Source organism: Ceratotherium simum, chromosome 1, assembly GCF_057802395.1.
Source record: "Ceratotherium simum simum isolate JZ-2026a chromosome 1, ASM5780239v1, whole genome shotgun sequence".
NCBI classification, from domain to species: domain Eukaryota; kingdom Metazoa; phylum Chordata; class Mammalia; order Perissodactyla; family Rhinocerotidae; genus Ceratotherium; species Ceratotherium simum.
Window position 1 is genome coordinate 95373254 of NC_141900.1, and position 17187 is coordinate 95390440.

The following is a 17187-nucleotide window of genomic DNA, read 5'->3' on the forward strand; positions in this document are numbered from 1 at the left end:
TACCCATTATCTCTGAGCCTCAGTTTCTTCATCTTTCAAATGGGGCTGATAGTAGGCCCTGCCTCAGAGGGTTGCTGTGAGGATTATACGATTTGCGTGGCCATCACTGAGCTTAGTGTCTCGTACGTAGTAAACGCTTAATAAATGTTCTCTCTTACTCCTCCAATCAAAGGTGTGATCTCTAAGCCCAAGAGAATAACGTGCAGGCGGCGCAAAGGCTCTGGAGTCAGCTTGTCTCCCTTATCTCCCGGCTTCTCCCATTCCTAGCTATGTGTCTTTGAGCAAGTTGAGTCACCTCTCTTGCTCCTGCCATCTCCATCTGCAATAATAATAATAGTAGTAGTAGTAATTTTTAAATAGTAATAACAGTACCTAGCCTGGGGTGGTTGTGAAAATTAAATGAGAGTTCATGGAAAACCCTTAGCACTGTGCTTTCACACTACAGTTAATACTTAAAGATAATGAATAACAAAAGGTGTCTGGAATATCCCAGCTTCTAAGAGTTATTTGTAAAACTATGAAAATTAAAACGTGTTTAATCCTGTTTCCTCATTAATGCCCACTGTCCTCTCAGATGCTGCGTATTGCATCTTGAGCTCCCATAGGCAGTTTTTCATAAGCCCTTAATTTGCTCTTCTGTAGTCTCTCTACCTTGAGAAAGTGAAAATTCCACTGATAATCAGACCACGGTGTACCTAACAGATACAAAGACAGTGGCAAAGCCGATAGAAAACAGTGTTTCTCCCAAGGCCACACCATGGCTGCGTAAAAACTAACAATCGCCTCCTTTTGAGTAATTACAGCTTTTTTACTAATGTCTTCCCAGCCCCACTTCATTTTTCCCTCCCACCTCCCAACAAAGATTGCCGAGACACCCAGTTCCTAAGCTGCCCACCTCTCAACAGCACCCGGTCCAGAGCTGGTCTCCTCTTCTGCTGGTCTCTCCCCCAGAACCACCCAGCGCCAGCTTCAACCCTGTAAGAGGCCCCTCCCTACTGCCCTTTCCCGGATTCCCACTATTGCTCAGTGCATGATCTCCCCTGCTGTGGCAGGTTAATAAGTTTAACTTTGTTGAACCACAGGTGTATTCCTGGTAGTCTCTATCTGTTAGGCTTTATCAGTTAACTAATTTTGGTGGGTGGTAGCAAGCCCTTAAACTATTTTATGTTAAGAAAAACAATCACTTAAACTTAAAACAAATCTTCAAGTTTGGGAAAATCGTCTTGTAAATTACAGATTGTTTTTGTCACTTTACTGCTGCCCTCAGCTGGAAGCAGTGGCACCCAGCTCAGAGCCCTCAGTGGGATCATATGAAATCCTAAAAGATCTGAGTCTCAATGACACACCTACACAGGCCCTGGGCCTGAACTTTAAGATGGAGAGAGGGGCTGGCCCCGCGGCTTAGCGGTTAAGTGCGCGTGCTCTGCTACTGGCGGCCCAGGTTCGGATCCCGGGCGCGCACCGACGTACCGCTTCTCCGGCCATGCTGAGGCTGTGTCCCACATACAGCAACTAGAAGGATGTGCAGCTATGACATACAACTATCTACTGGGGCTTTGGGGGAAAAAAAATAAAGAAAGAAAGAAAAGAAAAAAAAAAAACTCTTAAAAAAAAAAAAAAGATGGAGGGAGGATGAGACCCAGGGATGTCCTGAAGCCCACACTTGCACAACCAATCTGAGTTGTGAATTATAGATCTTCCCGCTCCACACTGCAGCCAGAGTGATGTGTCACTCTCTGCTCAAAGTCTTCCAAGTAGGGTTTCAATCAGAGTAAGTCCTTACTAGATCCTGTATGATGTGGCTTCTCCCCCTTCTCAGACCTCATCTCTATTCTGCCCCTGTCTCACTTGTCTCCGAGAACTTTGGGCTGGTGCTGACCCAAAGACACTAGGCACACTCCCACAGGGCCTTTGTGTTAGTCCTTCCCTCTGCTGGGAACCTCATCACCCAGGTATTTCCTTGGCCACCTCCTCCAAGCTTTTGCCAAATCTCAACAAGAAATTCTCAAATCTCAATTTCTCCTCTGACTGCCTTTTAAAATATTGCAATTTGTTTCCTCACCCCCTACCCTCCTGTACTCCTAATCCCCTGACTATATTTTTTTTTAGTCTATAGTATTTACCTCCTAACTTCCTATAGAATTTGCTTATCTGTTATGTTTATTTATTGCCTGTCTCTCCTAGCTAGAATATAAACTCTAGGAAGCAGAGATTGTTACCTGTTTCATTCAGATCTACCCCGAGTCCCTAGAACAGAGCCTGGCTTATCGTAGGTGCTTAGTAATATCTGGGCAACTGATGAAAGAATTCCCTGATGTTATAAAAATTACTTTGCCATGGCTCACCATCCACACCAATAGGAATAATGATGTTTTGTATCACAGGGAAACAAAATAAACTAGACAAAGAGTCACCTCTGTTTTAGATTACTGGGAGAAAAGGTCAGCACAAGGGCAATTCATGCATTTCTTCACATTTATTAGTGACTCTGCCATACCAGTGCTACCCATCCAGCCGGGTTCTTAATTATAAGTAGAACAACAGCCACCCAAGTGGTGTGAAGTGAGGGCACCAAGAACCTTCTCAGATGCCAAAGTCCAGAGGGGGATACCCATATGCTGGGGAGGACTCCCTGAGAGCCCTCACTTTGCCCACCTCCGCTGACTGGGGGTCCAGGCCAGCTTAGGAACACTGGGCAGAGACAGGGGAAGGAGAGGAAGGAGGATTAACAAGAAAGGGGGTGGTGGGTAGCTCCTTCACTATGCATAAAGCTATAGTTATTTCCTGTATAGTGATCATATTTATTAAAACAAAAATGTTGCATGGGTGACAAGAAGGGTGCAGTGAACTCATCAGGAGAACTTGAAGTGTAAAGTCAGGCCTGAGCACAAAATCCAGGTTATATAGGAGTCATGAGAGAACTTGTGTGCCTGAACACAGTAGCTGTGTGACATTGGACAAGTTACTGCCTCAGTTTCCTCATTGGTGAAATAAGGCTAATAATACACCTTCCTTATAAGTATTAAGTGAGTTAATATATGTAACAAAGGACAGTTGCTGGACTTAGTAACTGCTAGATGAGTATTTGCTATTGTTTCCATTGCTGTTGTTATATGATATTAAAACAGGGTTGCCAAATTTAGCAAATAAAAATATAGGATGCGCAGTTAAATTTGAACTTCAGATAAATAACAAATTGGCTTTTAGTATAAGTATATCCCATTCAATATGTGAGATATACTTATACTAAAAAAGTATTCATTGTTTGCTTGAACTTCCAATATAACTAGGCATCCTATATTTTATCTGGCAACCGCACATTAGAACCATATGTGACGGTTGTGAAAGGCCTTCCACCTGCCTTATCTAGTTCTAGCCTCAAAACAAGCTTTGGAGGTAGGACAAACACAGGTGGCTTTGCCCCATTAAACCTGAGAAGATGGAATTGGAGAGACAGGCAGTGATGCTGTGCAGGATCACACAGCCCGTGAGTGACCGAGCAGAGCTTGCCGCTTGAGGCATTTTAGCTTCTGGTCTAGTGCTCCTTCCCCTGCTGGGGCTGGAAATCAGGCCCTGCCCTAAGGGAGCTTTTAATTTGAAAAGGGAAGACTACAGACAGGACACGGTCACACTTGTCTGTCTGTGCTGAGTGCCACAAAATTAAAGAAAGTATAAGAGATAGGTCTGACACCCTGCCACCCACTGTGGAGTATCTTACTGTGAGCAGATCTAGTTTGTACAGTGTTGCACAAACTTTGAAAACCTTAATCTGGAAACTAGAGTCTGCAAAATAAACACCATGTTAATCTATGTGTTGTGGGAGATCAAGATTTGGCCACCCTGAAATATGTCTCTTTAAGTTGATTGTTTTCTCTGACAGACATTTGACCTCTCCCACTAACTGCCTAAATAATTTAACATAAAAGACCTGTTCCAGGAAGGAGTTACTATCATATGATGGCTGTAATAGAATGTAAAATAGATGTTACAATAGGAAAGGCACCAACAAGCCCCTCTTATCAAAAATTCTGTCTCTTCCCGGCCACATTCTCTAGGCAGTCCTGCAAGGAGTTGCCAGACAAACATTTACATTTACAAGGGAAATCTCCATTTGTAAAGGTATCTCCCTCTCTGAGGGGAAGGGGGGATGGCCTCTCTAGAAACTTATCAGTGTGGAGGATAAGGCCTTACATCTGCATACCCTTGATTACTGTGATTTCTGTCTCCATTCTGTCTCCATCCCCACCCCCAACATCCTCCTTTGTCTTTAGCTGAAGATGGTATTTAAGACGAGAATCTCTGCCATTGTGTTGAGATATTCAGTTTCCTTGGTTTCTCCCATGTATACTTGTTATTAAACTTGGTATTATTTTCTCCTGCTAACTTGTCTTGTTAATTATTTGGCCAGAGAGAAGAACCTCAAGGGAAAGGGCAGAGGGGGATTCTCTCTCTTCCCTGACAGTGTTATTTTCTTTCCACAGGGGGTTTAAATAATGATTTGGTCCCCATAAAAACAGTTTGTATTCTCACATGCATCAGTGGTTCCCTGCCTTTTTAAGTATAAGTATTCTCGCCCACAATTTATGAATTATTTTGTATTAAATACTGTGTTAATTTTTGGTTTGTATGAAAATTTTTTTTCATAATAATGCGGTCATGTGACTCAAATATTTTTAAAAGTAGAAAAAAGCATGACAGAGATTCTCTCCTTGACCAAATTCTACTCAGACCTGAACATTTTAACGAGGCCTCATATTTTGGACTTCCCTGTTCATCTCTGCATTGTCCAATTTTAGCAAGAATCCTGTTAAATTGGTTTAGCCAGATTCCTCCATCCTCCATATCTGATCACCCTTGGTATCTGATGGAGCTCGTCATCCTCCAGCATACCATCCCTCAGGTGATGTCTCATCGTCCTGGCCTGCCTTCAGCAAGAATCCTGTTAGGACCGTTTAGCCAAAGTCTTCCCTTACCCCTGATGTTTCCTCTTAGAATTTTCCATCCATTGATCCCCCTCTCCCCTGCTCCATCTTGCTCCTTGGCTATGAATTCCCATTTGCCCAAGCTGTATTGTCCCCACTGCAAGACCCCACTGCAGTGGTCCCTATACCCATCGTGATGGCTCCTCTTAAATAAAACCTGTCTTGCCATGCTTTCATAAATGTCGTTGCATAGTTTTTTCTTTGACAGTTAAAATATTATTTTTTTCTTTAACAGGTACACAGTAAAAATTCTTCCTCCCATTCCTTTCTCCCAGCCACCTGGCTTCTTTCCCCATAGCCAACTACTGTTAGTAGTTAATTTGTGTATCCCTCCAGAGATATTTTATGCATATTCAAATATGTCTATGTATTATTTCCTCTTTTAAATAAAACTAGTGGCATATTATACACCTTGCCCCCATAGAGAGTTGCATAACTCTCTGTTGTGTGGATGTACCATAATTTATATGACCAGTTCCCTATTAGAGACAATTGGTTTGTTTTCAGCCTTTTATCATAATAAATAGTAATTCAATGAATAACATTTAATGTATGATATTTTGCACATGTGAGATTATATCTGTAGCATAAACTCCTAGACTGGCATAGCTGAGTCAGAGTATGGGCATTAGTCATGTTAACAAATTTTATGAAAACATCCTCCACACAGGTTGTCCCAATATACAGTCCCACCAGCAACGTATAAGAACAGCCGCTTACAAACACCCTCACCAACCCAACCTTTGGATATTTACAAATCTGATGGGGAAAATAACATTTCAGTACAGTTTCAATTGCCATTTCTCTTATTCTTCATAAGTTTAAGAGATGCTTTATTTCCTTTTCTATCTATTCATATCCTTTGCCCATTTTTCTATTAGGTCATTGGTCTTTAAATCAGTTTGTAAGAGCACTTTATAGGTGGAATTAGGGAAATTAGTATTTTGTTTCTCATGAACTGCGAATATGTTTCTCAGTTTGTTGTTGGTATTTTGATTCTTCTTGTGGTTTTTGCCATGTGGAAATTATTTTTGTTAATGCAGTCTAATTCTATGGTTTCTGGATTTTGTATCATAGTTATAAAAGTCTTCACCACTCCGAGGTTATTAAGGCATCCACTCATGGTTTTTTTCCTAATTAATTTTATGGTTTGATTTATTACATTTAAATTTGTGATTCCTTTGTAATTTGTCCAGGTACGAGGTGTTAGGTGCAAAAACAACTTTGATTTTTCCCACATGGGAAAAACCTAGTCGTCCCAGCACCATTTATTGAGTAATTCATCTTTTCTCTGGGGGCTTGAGGGGCCGTCTTTATGGCATATTAAATTCTCACACTCGAGTCTGTTTTCGAATTTTCTGTTCTGTTCTTTTTTCTAAACCCTAGGATCATACTATTATATATATATATACTATATACTGAAGGTATATAATATCAGGGCTGTATTACTTTTCTTTTTCAGAAATGGTCTCACTTATTTACTTTTACATGTTAAGTTTAGAATCTGATTGTCTAATTTTTAAAATCCTGTTATTTTTATTGTTAACATCAAACATTTTGGAGGGATTCCCCCCCACATCTACACACAAAGCATTCTCAGCATTCAGCTCAGTGCCTGGCTCAGAGGAGGGGATCAAAATATTTGTTGAGTAAACAAATGAATAGATAAACTGATGGACGGATGCAGGAATGAATGCAGATTTAGATTTGTGGGGCCTTACCCCAGCTCCAAGCATCCCCCCCACCCCCAGAAGGCTAGGAACCAACGTTTTAGGAAAACTTGGAGCAAGATCAGCACCTCCTCTTTAAACGGCCGGGTGCCTCAGCCCTTCCCCCATGAGGGCGTTCTCTTAGGGAGGGGCAAAAATGCTGATATTTCCAGCTTCTATCCTTGCAGGGTGGGAGCTGAAATCAACTGAAAATCTCCAAAAGTACAGAACTGGCCTGGGGCCACCTGTGGGTAGGAGAAAGATAGTAACTGGATTTTAGAAAACAGCTCATAGTAACCCTTTAAAATACCAAGAAGTTATATTTAGAAAAATCTTATCTGCTTTAACCTTCACTGTCTCGGTTTTTTGTTGTTGTTGTCGTTTAGAAGCTGCAAACGAAACTATGCGTGTTCATGCACGTGTGCTTGCACAGCAGTTTGATAGAAAGCCTGATTGCGCTGTGTCACGAGGGTGTGTGTGTGTGTGTGTGTTGGTGTGTTTTAGCCATTATAGCAAATGCTACTGCCATAGTAAAACCATGCTTTCCAGGAAAGGAAGGCGGGAGAGGGCAGTGTAATCTCCATAGAAATGATCCATTTCAAAAGAGTTCTTGAGCCCTAAGAAAGGGATGCTGAGAATGAACTTAAGAATTCCCCAGCCTTATTTGGTTAAAATACAAGGTTCTTCTTGTTTGTCTTTTTAAGAAAAAGCCTCTTCCGGGTACGGTCTAAATGGGCTACAGTCTTAGGGGATGATGGCATCAGTGAATGCATTCATGTATTCATTCCTTTAGATAGTGTTCCCAGGGAAGGATTTTCTTTTCTTCCTTTCTTTCTTTTTTTTTTTTTTTGTGAGGAAGATCAGCCCTGAGCTAACATCCATGCCAATACCTCCTCTTTTTGCTGAGGAAGATTGGCCCTGGGCTAACATCTGGGCCCATCTTCCTCCACTTTATATAGGACACCGCCACAGCATGGCTTGACAAGCGGTGCATCGGTGCGCGCCCAGGGTCAGAACCTGGGCCGCCAGCAGCAGAGCGTGAACACATAACCGCTAACGCCACGGGGCCGGCCCAGGGAAGGCTTCTCTAAGATGATATTTGCACAGAGACCTAAAGGATTCCCATGAACAGCAGTGTGAAAACCTAAGGGAAGAGTGAACAAGACAGAGGATCAGCAAGTGTAGAGGCCGTGAGAGGGGGCCATGCGTGGTGCCATCCAGGAACTGCTGATGCCAGTACGGCTGGAGCCCAGTGAGCCAGGCTGAGAGCAGCCAGAGACAGGGCAGGCTGGCCAGAGAGCCACGGGGAGAGACAGTGTCCCCAGGGAGCAGATTCCTCCCCACACCTCGGTTCACAGTGTGCTTTGAGGTATCATTTGGCTGTGACTTTACCGCCAGGCAGAAGTTATCAAATCCAGCGAGACTATGCTGAAGCAGTGGGCACGCTAGGGTGGCTACTTGAAGGGAGGAGGCAAGGGGTGTTGTGAGTTGAGTAGGGGCTAGGGGCAACACAGGCTCCCTTTTTGCTCTTCGATAATCAAGGTGCAGAGTATGTATCCAGCTTCCTGGCGGCTTCTGGTCCTGGCTTCACATTGATCAGGGAGCTTTGATCTGAAAGATGACAGAGGTACAATCTGGATTTGGTAGCTTTTGTAGGAGAGGGAAAAACTTTTCCTCTACCTTTTTAGGCTCAGTAGCTGGTGCCTGTGAATTAAATTAACAAAAGACAGATTAACAGGAGAAAAAGACTTATTTCATATGCATACAGGGAGTGAACAAGAGAAGCAGCTGGCTCCTTAAATGGTTAAAGGCTTATAAACCCAAACTAGGGGGAAAGGGAGGGAGAAGAAAAGACTTGTAGAAAAAACAAATAGGTTTCTTTAGGGAAGACAAATGGGTTTTTAGGAGAATAGATGAGAGATAAGAAAGTTTGTGATAATGTTTGTCTATACAGGTATAAGGAGTCTTTCTGTCTTTAGGGACATAAAGGGGATTTATGGTAGCCTCATTTCCCAGAAGTTGCTGCTTTGAGTCAGATAAGGGAAGCTCTGAAAAGACTTTTCTGCATCTGTTGAATCTCAAATGTCTTCCGCTTAAAATAATCTTTATGTCAACTCTGGAGTTCCGAGTGGATCCCCACGTTATCTAACATATCTCACAGCATCTTGTGCCTACTGTTCAAAAATTAAAAAGGCACATGTAATTGACGGATGAACCCAATGCCCTTGGATCAGAATGCTGGACAGAGAAGACTCACGTGTATATGTCCTAATAAGACAAGGATCTGAGCTCCCAGAACCTATCCCCGAAGAGCAGTACTAGACCACCAGCCCTCAGCCTGCAGCGGAGCCTTCACCTCCCCTACCCCCTCAGCCTGGTGCCTGTAGCCCCCTGTTGCCTCTCCCGGCACTGGCCCAGTTCCCTGAGTGTTGGTTCCCGAAACAGGAACCATCAGCAGGGCCCAGAGGCTACGGATGCCTCCCCGCCCTCCCTCCCCCTGCGCCCCTGTACCCACGTCCTGGCCTTTTTACTTCTGAAATGGGTCTGAAATTTGCCCATGATGGTGCTCAGGGCAAGCTACCCCAGGAGGCACCACTCTGGTATGCGGATTATTTCGAGCTGAAGACAATAAGGACTCAGAGAACTCAGGAAGAATATTTGAGTTTCCCCTCCCAAACTACCTAAAGAATTTAAAACAAAAGATCTGTTTCAGGAAGGAGTTATTATCATGATGGCTGTAAAGATAATGTAGGATAGAGGTTACAATAGGAAAGGCACCAAGCCTCTTTTATCAAAAACTCGGTCTCTCCCTGACCACATTATCTCTAGATGACCCTGAAAAGAATTGTCTTCCTGGCCTCTGAAGTCCCAGGCCACTACCCACCCCCAACACGTTCCTCGCCTTTAGCTGCAATACTTAAGCAAGCAGCTTAGACAGAGGGACGAGTTGCTCATTTCTGAGTTTCTCCCATGTATACATGTTATTAAACTTGGTATTATTTTCTCCTGCTAACCTGTCTTGTTGATTATTTGGCCAGCCATAAGAACCTTAAGGAAAAGAGCAGAGGGAGATTCTCCCTCTTCCCCCGACACCGACTTCTGTCGTCTCCACCACCACTACCCGAATCCAAGATGCCATCATTTCCTGCTGGGCTGTTTCAGTGGCCTCGTAATTGGTCTGTGGGCATCCGCTCTGGCTTCCTCCATCCCATTCTCTGCATCACAACCAGAGATCTTCCAAATCTGAGGATGCTTATGTCATTCTTGTGCTTAAAACTTTTTCATAGTTTCTGGTAACTTTTAGAATAAAAATTAAAATTCCTAATATGATCTACAGAGCCTTACGAAGTTCGGCCCTGTTGTGGACTGATTTGTGTCCCCCTCCAAGCTCCTATGTTGAAGCCCCAATCCCAGGACCTCAGAATGTGACTGTATTTGGAGATAGGGGCTTTAAAGAGGTAATTAAGGTTAAACGAGGTCATTGGAGTGGCCCCAGGTTCCAATATGAGTGGTGCCCTTATAAGAAGAGAAGATGAGGACACAGACATGCACAGAAGGAAGATGACATGAAGATACAGGGAGAAGATGGCCTCAGAAGAGACCAACCCTTGCACTTCCAGCCTCCAGAACTGTGAAACAATAAATTTCTGTTGTTGAAGCCACGTGGTCTGTGGCACTTTGTTATGGCAGCGCTAGCAAACTAATACAGGCCCTTTCTTACCTCTCCAGCTCCGTGTCCCTACAAAGCTCTCTTTTCTCAGCTTCTAGAACTTGCCTTGCTCCCTCCCACCATGTGGCTATCGCAAGCCATGCCCAACCTTCTCTCCCTAGCCCATTCCCACTACAAAAGCGAAATAGTGGCTTTCCCAGCATCCCTTGCAGCGAGAGATAGCCATATGATCAGCTCTGGCCAATGAGCTGTGAGGGGAAGACTCCAGGAGGCTTCTGGGAAAGATATCCTAGACAGGCTCCCACTTGGTCCTCCCCGCTTCTTGCCTTTGGAAACCATCCTCTGATGTCTGGAGCTGGGCTGATAAGAGGACAGGCCTGAGAACAAGAAGTAATACACAGAAGATGGCAGAGCAGAGAGCAGAAACAGCACGGCTCCTTAATGACAGTGTGAAGCAGTTGGACCAGTGCCAGCAGCCACCACCTCCGTACTTCTTATTATGTGAAAAAATAAATTCAATTGGTGTGAGCCACCAGCCATCAGATTTTTTGTTTCTCAGAGCCAAAAGGATTTCTAACCAATATAGGACTCAAGGCTTTGCACATGCTGTTCCCCCTTCCTGGAATGCTGTTCCCTCCTCTCCTCAACCTTCAGATCTCAGCTCAAGTGTCACTTTCTCGGGGAAGTGTTCTCTAGGCTCCTGACCACGTTCAACCACCTCTGATCCACTCTCACTCTCCAGTTCCCCAACCTTCATAACACCCGTCACGATGGCAGCATTACATTTGTTTGTGTGTAGTTATTTGAACGTCTTTCTCCCCTCCATAAGCTCTCAAGATCAGAGACCACGTCTCTATTTGTTCAGCGTTGTACCTCTCGTGTCTGTCACACTCAATACGTGTAGAATGAATGAATGTCAAAAAGGCCCAACCCCAAGGCATGCACTCATTCAAACTAGAACAGTGTCTGACACATCACTGCAGTTCAATAAATATGTGTCTAATGATTACATGAATGAATGGATGGGGGCTACAAAGATGAAAAGAAATAGCGCCCGTCCTCAAGGAGCTTAGAACCTAAGAGGGGAAGCAGACCCCAAAGCAGAGCATTTTACTGGGGAATGTGCCGTGGTGGAGGCCTCTGCAAGGTACTGTCAGAACACAGAGGCGCAGACTTTAAGCTGGACTGGCTGGGAGTGAGGGTAGCTGGCAAGGCGCCACATGTGCTGAGTTTTAAGCGAGGGGAGCTCGCGGGCGTACCCCTGCCGCAGACTGCAGAAGCACAGGCATGGAGCTGAGGGACAGGATGACGTAGGAGGGAAGCTGGAAGCAGTTCTGCATTCATTGTTGGAGCATAAAGTCCTAGGCAGGAAGCGGCAGGTTGCAGCCAGCTGGGGCATGGGGAGTCGGACTCGGTCCTGCAGGCGATGGGCAGCCCTGGAAGGTTTGGGGCAGGGACTGGCCCGTCGGTCAGATCACATCCCGCAGTGGAGGAAAGGTAGCTCCGAGTCCAGCTGCCAGCTTCGCCTGTTATCTACCGTCCACCTGGGATGTTTCCAAGTCCCGGGCAAGGTTTCTACACACAAGCTGTTCTGAAAAACAAACCAACCCTCTTCACTGAGTCAAGTAAACAGGTCCCGACCATTCCTCAGGGACTTTGGCACCTGCCCTGCAGTCTCTCTACCTCAAGCTGGATCATAACACCAGGTGTCTTTAAAATCCATGGAACCACCCAGACCTCTGGTGTTCCACACTCTCGTCCTCGGTGGCTTTTTTCTATTTTCTTTCTTTTTTTTTTTTTAAGCCCAGATACCCTCTCGAGAGTTCACAGCCAGGCCTTTCTAGCCCATAATTGCCTGCCTCCACCCACTGCTCTTAGTGCCCGTTCTCTGACCACAGTCTACATGCCCCTTTGGAACTCTCAATCTGGTAGGGGTCTCAGGGACAACTGTCTCATGAGCCCAGGACTCCCCAAGAAAATGCCATTTGTCATAAAATCTTTCTTGCTCACCAGATCTTCCCCTAAATCAAGGAGAGGCTGCAGGCTTTGAATAGGAAGCTGGCCGACTCCATTTGATGGTAACCTGGCAGTGGGGATTCTGGTTCCAACGTTGCATCTGAAATGTAGAAATGTATGGTGTGACCCAAATGTCCGTCGACAGACGAATGGATGACAAAACGTGGTATATACATACGATGGAATGAATATTATTCAGCCTTAAAACGAAATGAAATTCTGACACATGCTCCAACATGGATGAACCTTGAGGACGCTATGCTCAGTGAGATAAGCCAGTCACGAGGGACAAATACTTCGCGACTCTGCTTACATGAGGTGCCTAGACTAGTCAAATTCACAGAGACAGAAAGCGGAATAGAGGTTGTCCGGGGCCGGGGAGGGGCCGGGGAGGGGATGGGGAGAAGGGGGAGTTGTGGTTTAATGGGTGCAGAGTTTCAGCTGGGGAGGATGAAAAAGTTCTGGAGATGGATGAGGGTGATGGTTGACAACAGTGTGAACGTACTTAATGCCACTGAACTGTACACTTAGAAATGGTAAATGTTATGTGTATTTTAACACAATTAAAAAATTTAAAAATATGGATGGATCTAGGAGCATTTGTTTTTTAAAGATTTTATTTATTCATTTTTTCCCCCCAAAGCCCCAGTAGATAGTTGTATGTCATAGGTTCACATCCTTCTAGTTGCTGTACGTGGGACTCGGCCTCGCGTTGGACGGAGAAGTGGTGCCTCGGGGCGTGCCCGGGATCCGAACCCGGGCCGCCAGCATCAGAGCGCACGCACTTAACCGCTAAGCCACAGAGCCGGCCCTAGGAGCATTTGGAATAGAGAGCACACACAGGGTTGAGTGCCTGTGCTGTGTAAGGCCCTGCGGGAGCCAGAGCTGCACCAGGAGCCTGGAGTGCTCATCAGGAAGGCAGCATCAAGGGAGAGAAGACTCAGCAGCAGCAGTGCTGTCGGCTACCAAATAAGGAGGGCGTGAGCTATAAATAGCTGTAAAGACTAACTGAGGCATGCCCTGACTTGAAGATCAGCTCAGCTGTCAGCTGCCGGGAGACACCGGGGCGGTTGCTCACTCTGTCTCCTCCCTCCTCTCGCACCACTTGTCCTGCCAAGGGCTCCAGCTCCTCCCTCCCTCTCACATCTGCCAGATGGCACCATCTGCCAAAGGCCCTGGGATCCAGCCCTGACCAGACTTCTAGGCCACACTTCCTGGGTGAGGCCGCAGGTGCTCCAGGAGTCAGCCGAGTCTGGGGTCAGAAGGGACCCCTTCTCCTATTTTACAGGTGGGGAAACAGAAGGAGAGGAGGTGAGGAGATGTGGCCCCATGCTCTGTGCCTCACTCCCTCCCATACCCCATTGCCCCCTTGGTGCTAGGGCCTCCACGGGGAACAGGTAGGAGTCTGGAGTGGTGGCTGAAACCAATCTCTCTCCCTCCCCTGTGTGAGGCCAGAACATTATCATTTTGGAGTGAGATGCTGATCTGCTGGGCTGGGCACACAACACGCAGCAGGATGATGACTTTTCCTTTTTCTTTTTGTGAGGGGGGTGTGTGTGCATGTGTGTAAGCCTACAAACAGAAGAGTGTGTAAACCAATGTGCACAGTCTAAACTGAAGGGGATCAGGGTATGCCACCCCCAGATGCGCCACTTAGGCATAAAGAGTATTTTGAGCTGCAGGCAACTGAGAATCAACAGAAGCAGGGAGGGTTCTCTGCCTTCCCTCCCCCATCCTCCTAAAAGCAGGGCGTAAATTTCCGTTGTAAAGGTGTCCCGTTCTCCCATACCAGAGCGAGGAGAGCAGCTCCTATCACCGGAGATGCAGAGCCAGCATCAAGATGAGTCTGCATAACCAGATCTTACTAACGTAACCCTTCTGTCATTAGTTGCCCTCATATATTTCCTAGTCACTTCCCCCCAGTTTTATCTTTCCTTGATGCCCAAACACCCTTTCCTTTCCTTTGGGATACAGTCGTCCCTCAGAATCCAAGGGCGATTGGTTCCAGGACCTCTCACAGATACCAAAATCTGGGGATGCTCTAGTCCCTTATGTAAAATGGCACAGCATATGCACATAACGTATGCCCATCCTCCCGTATACTTTAAACCATCTCGCGATTACTTATAATACCTAATACAATGTAAATGCTATGTAAAAAGTTGTTGTACTATATTGTTTAGGGAATAATGACAAGAAAAAAGAGTCTGTACATTTTCAGTACAGACACAACCCTCCTAGGCCTTTCAATCTGCTGTTGGATGAATCCACAGATGCAGAGCCCCTGGATGTGGAAAGCCGACTGTATAAGCCTCCAAGTCCAACCACTTCTTTGATTTTTATTTCTTTCTGTGAACTCCTGTGCATATAAATATTAGTAAAAATTGTGTGCTTTTTCTCCTGTTAATCTACCTTTTGTTAGTCTAATTTGCAGGCCCCCAGAGACTGAACCTAAGAGGGTAGAGGAATAGTTTTTCCTCCCTGACAAAACACACGCCCATGCACCTATCACCCATATCAGAAGTAGAATATCATCATATTCCAGAAGCCCTGCCCTATGTGCCCCTTCTGTAACACATCCTGACCCCAAGTAAGCTATTGTCCTGCGTTTTGTGTTATTCTTTCCTTTGGTTTTCTTTTTTTTTTTTAGCAAATTGGTTTAATTTTATTTATTTATTTTTTCCCCCAAAGCCCCAGTAGATAGTTGTATGTCCCAGTTGCACATCCCTCCATTTGCTGTACGTGGGACGCGGCCTCCGCATGACCGGAGAAGCAGTGCGTCGGTGCGCGCCCGGGATCCGAACCCCGGCTGCCAGCAGCGGAGCGCACGCACCCAACCGCTAAGCCACGGGCCGGCCCTCCTTTGGTTTTCTTTATGTTTTTTCTACCAACATTTGGATTCCTAAACCTACATTGTTAGGTTTGCCTATTTTAAAATTTTATTTAAACAGAATCATATTTATATCCTCTGTTTCTTGCTGCTTTAGCTTCTTATGTTTGTGAGACGACTCTATATTGGTGAATGTAGCCATGGTTCATTCATTTTCAGTGTTGCATGGTATTCCATTCCATGGTATTCCAAGTACCACACCTTACTTTATACGTTTTACTGTTGACGAATATTTCATTACTTCCAGTTTTTGCCTTTTACAAATAATGCTATGAATATTCCTGTACATGACTTTGCGTGCACATATGCATGCGTTTTATTGGGTATTTACTTTGGGGTGAAATTACTGGGTCACTGGGTGTACGTGTGTTCAACTTTACTTGGTCATGTCAGTTTTCCAAAGCGGCTATACTATCACTCCTATCATCTCCTGGTGCTCCACATTCTCACACTGTAAACTATATGTCCAAAAGGAACGGTGTGTTTCCGAGCACCTGCTCTTTTTCTTCAGGCCATCACCCAGCTGCTCCCACAACAGTTTAAAAGAGACGAGATATTTCTGAGGTGATGAAATGTTCTGGAATTAGGTAATGGTGACAGTTGCATAACTTTGTGACTATACTAAAAGCCACCAACTGTACACTTTAGAAGGGTGAATTTTACGGTATGTGAAGTGAGTTAGCTCTCAATTTTTAAAATTATCTGACTTTAGTTTTTGATCATCTGGGAGGTTTGAAATGGTAACACATTGTGGTTTAATTTGCATTTTCCTGATTAATATTATATTTGAAAATCCTTTCATATATTTATAGACCATTTGTACTTCTTCTTCTATGAAATTATTGTACAATTCTTTTGCCTATTTTTCTGTTGAATTGTTTGTCTTTTTCTTATTGATTCCTAGGAGCTCTTTATATATTTTAGGTACTAATCCTTTGTTGGTTGTATGTGTTATAAATACCTTCCCCCAGTGTGTGGCTTATCCTTTCACTCTCCAAATGGTATCTTTTGATGAGGTGAATTTTTTTCCCTTGTATTTCTTTTTGTTAAATTACATTTTTAAAACTAAGATATTATTTACATACAATGACATGCACAAATCTTAAGCGTTATTCAATACATTTTGACAATTATATACACCCATGTGATCACCACACAAACGAAGATATAGAAGGCTTCCATCACCCCAGAAGGTCCCTTCCTGCTCTCTTCTAGTCAATTCTCTCACCCCAACACCACAGTCACTCTCTGAATTCTATTACCATAGATTAGTTTTGTCCTTTTTTGGATTTTTATATAAAAGGAATGGTGCAGTATGTATTGTTTTGTGTCTGGCTTCTTTCACTCAGCATGCTGTTAGTGAGGTTCTTTCAAGTCATTGCCTGTGTGAAAAGCCCTTTCCTTCTTCTTGGAAAGTAGTATTCCATTGTGTGAACATACCACAATTTGTTTACCCATTCTTCTCCCTGTGTGAATTCTTATTTTTACTATATTCAAATTTATCAGTCTTTTGCTTTATAGTTTGCTCTTTTTACATCTTGATAAACAACTCCTTCCCCACCTGGAGATCAGAAAGACATTCTCCCCTATCATCTTCTAAAAGTACTGGATTTACCTTTTTACATTTTGATTTGTTTTAACAAGCAGTTAAATAGTGCCTACCAAGTTATAAACACTTAAAAATATTAACCAATTTAAACCTCACATGAGCTCTATTTATTCTTTCAGTTTTATAGATGAGGAAACTGAGGCAGAGACATTAAGTAACTTGCTCCAAGTCCCACCACCAGTGAGAGGGGCGCCGGATTCTAACCACAGCCTCTCCAGAATCCGTGCTCTGACGGTCCAGTACTCTGTTGGATACCTGGAATTAATTTGTATGCGTGGTTTGAGCTGGGGGACCAATTTTCTTCTTTTTCT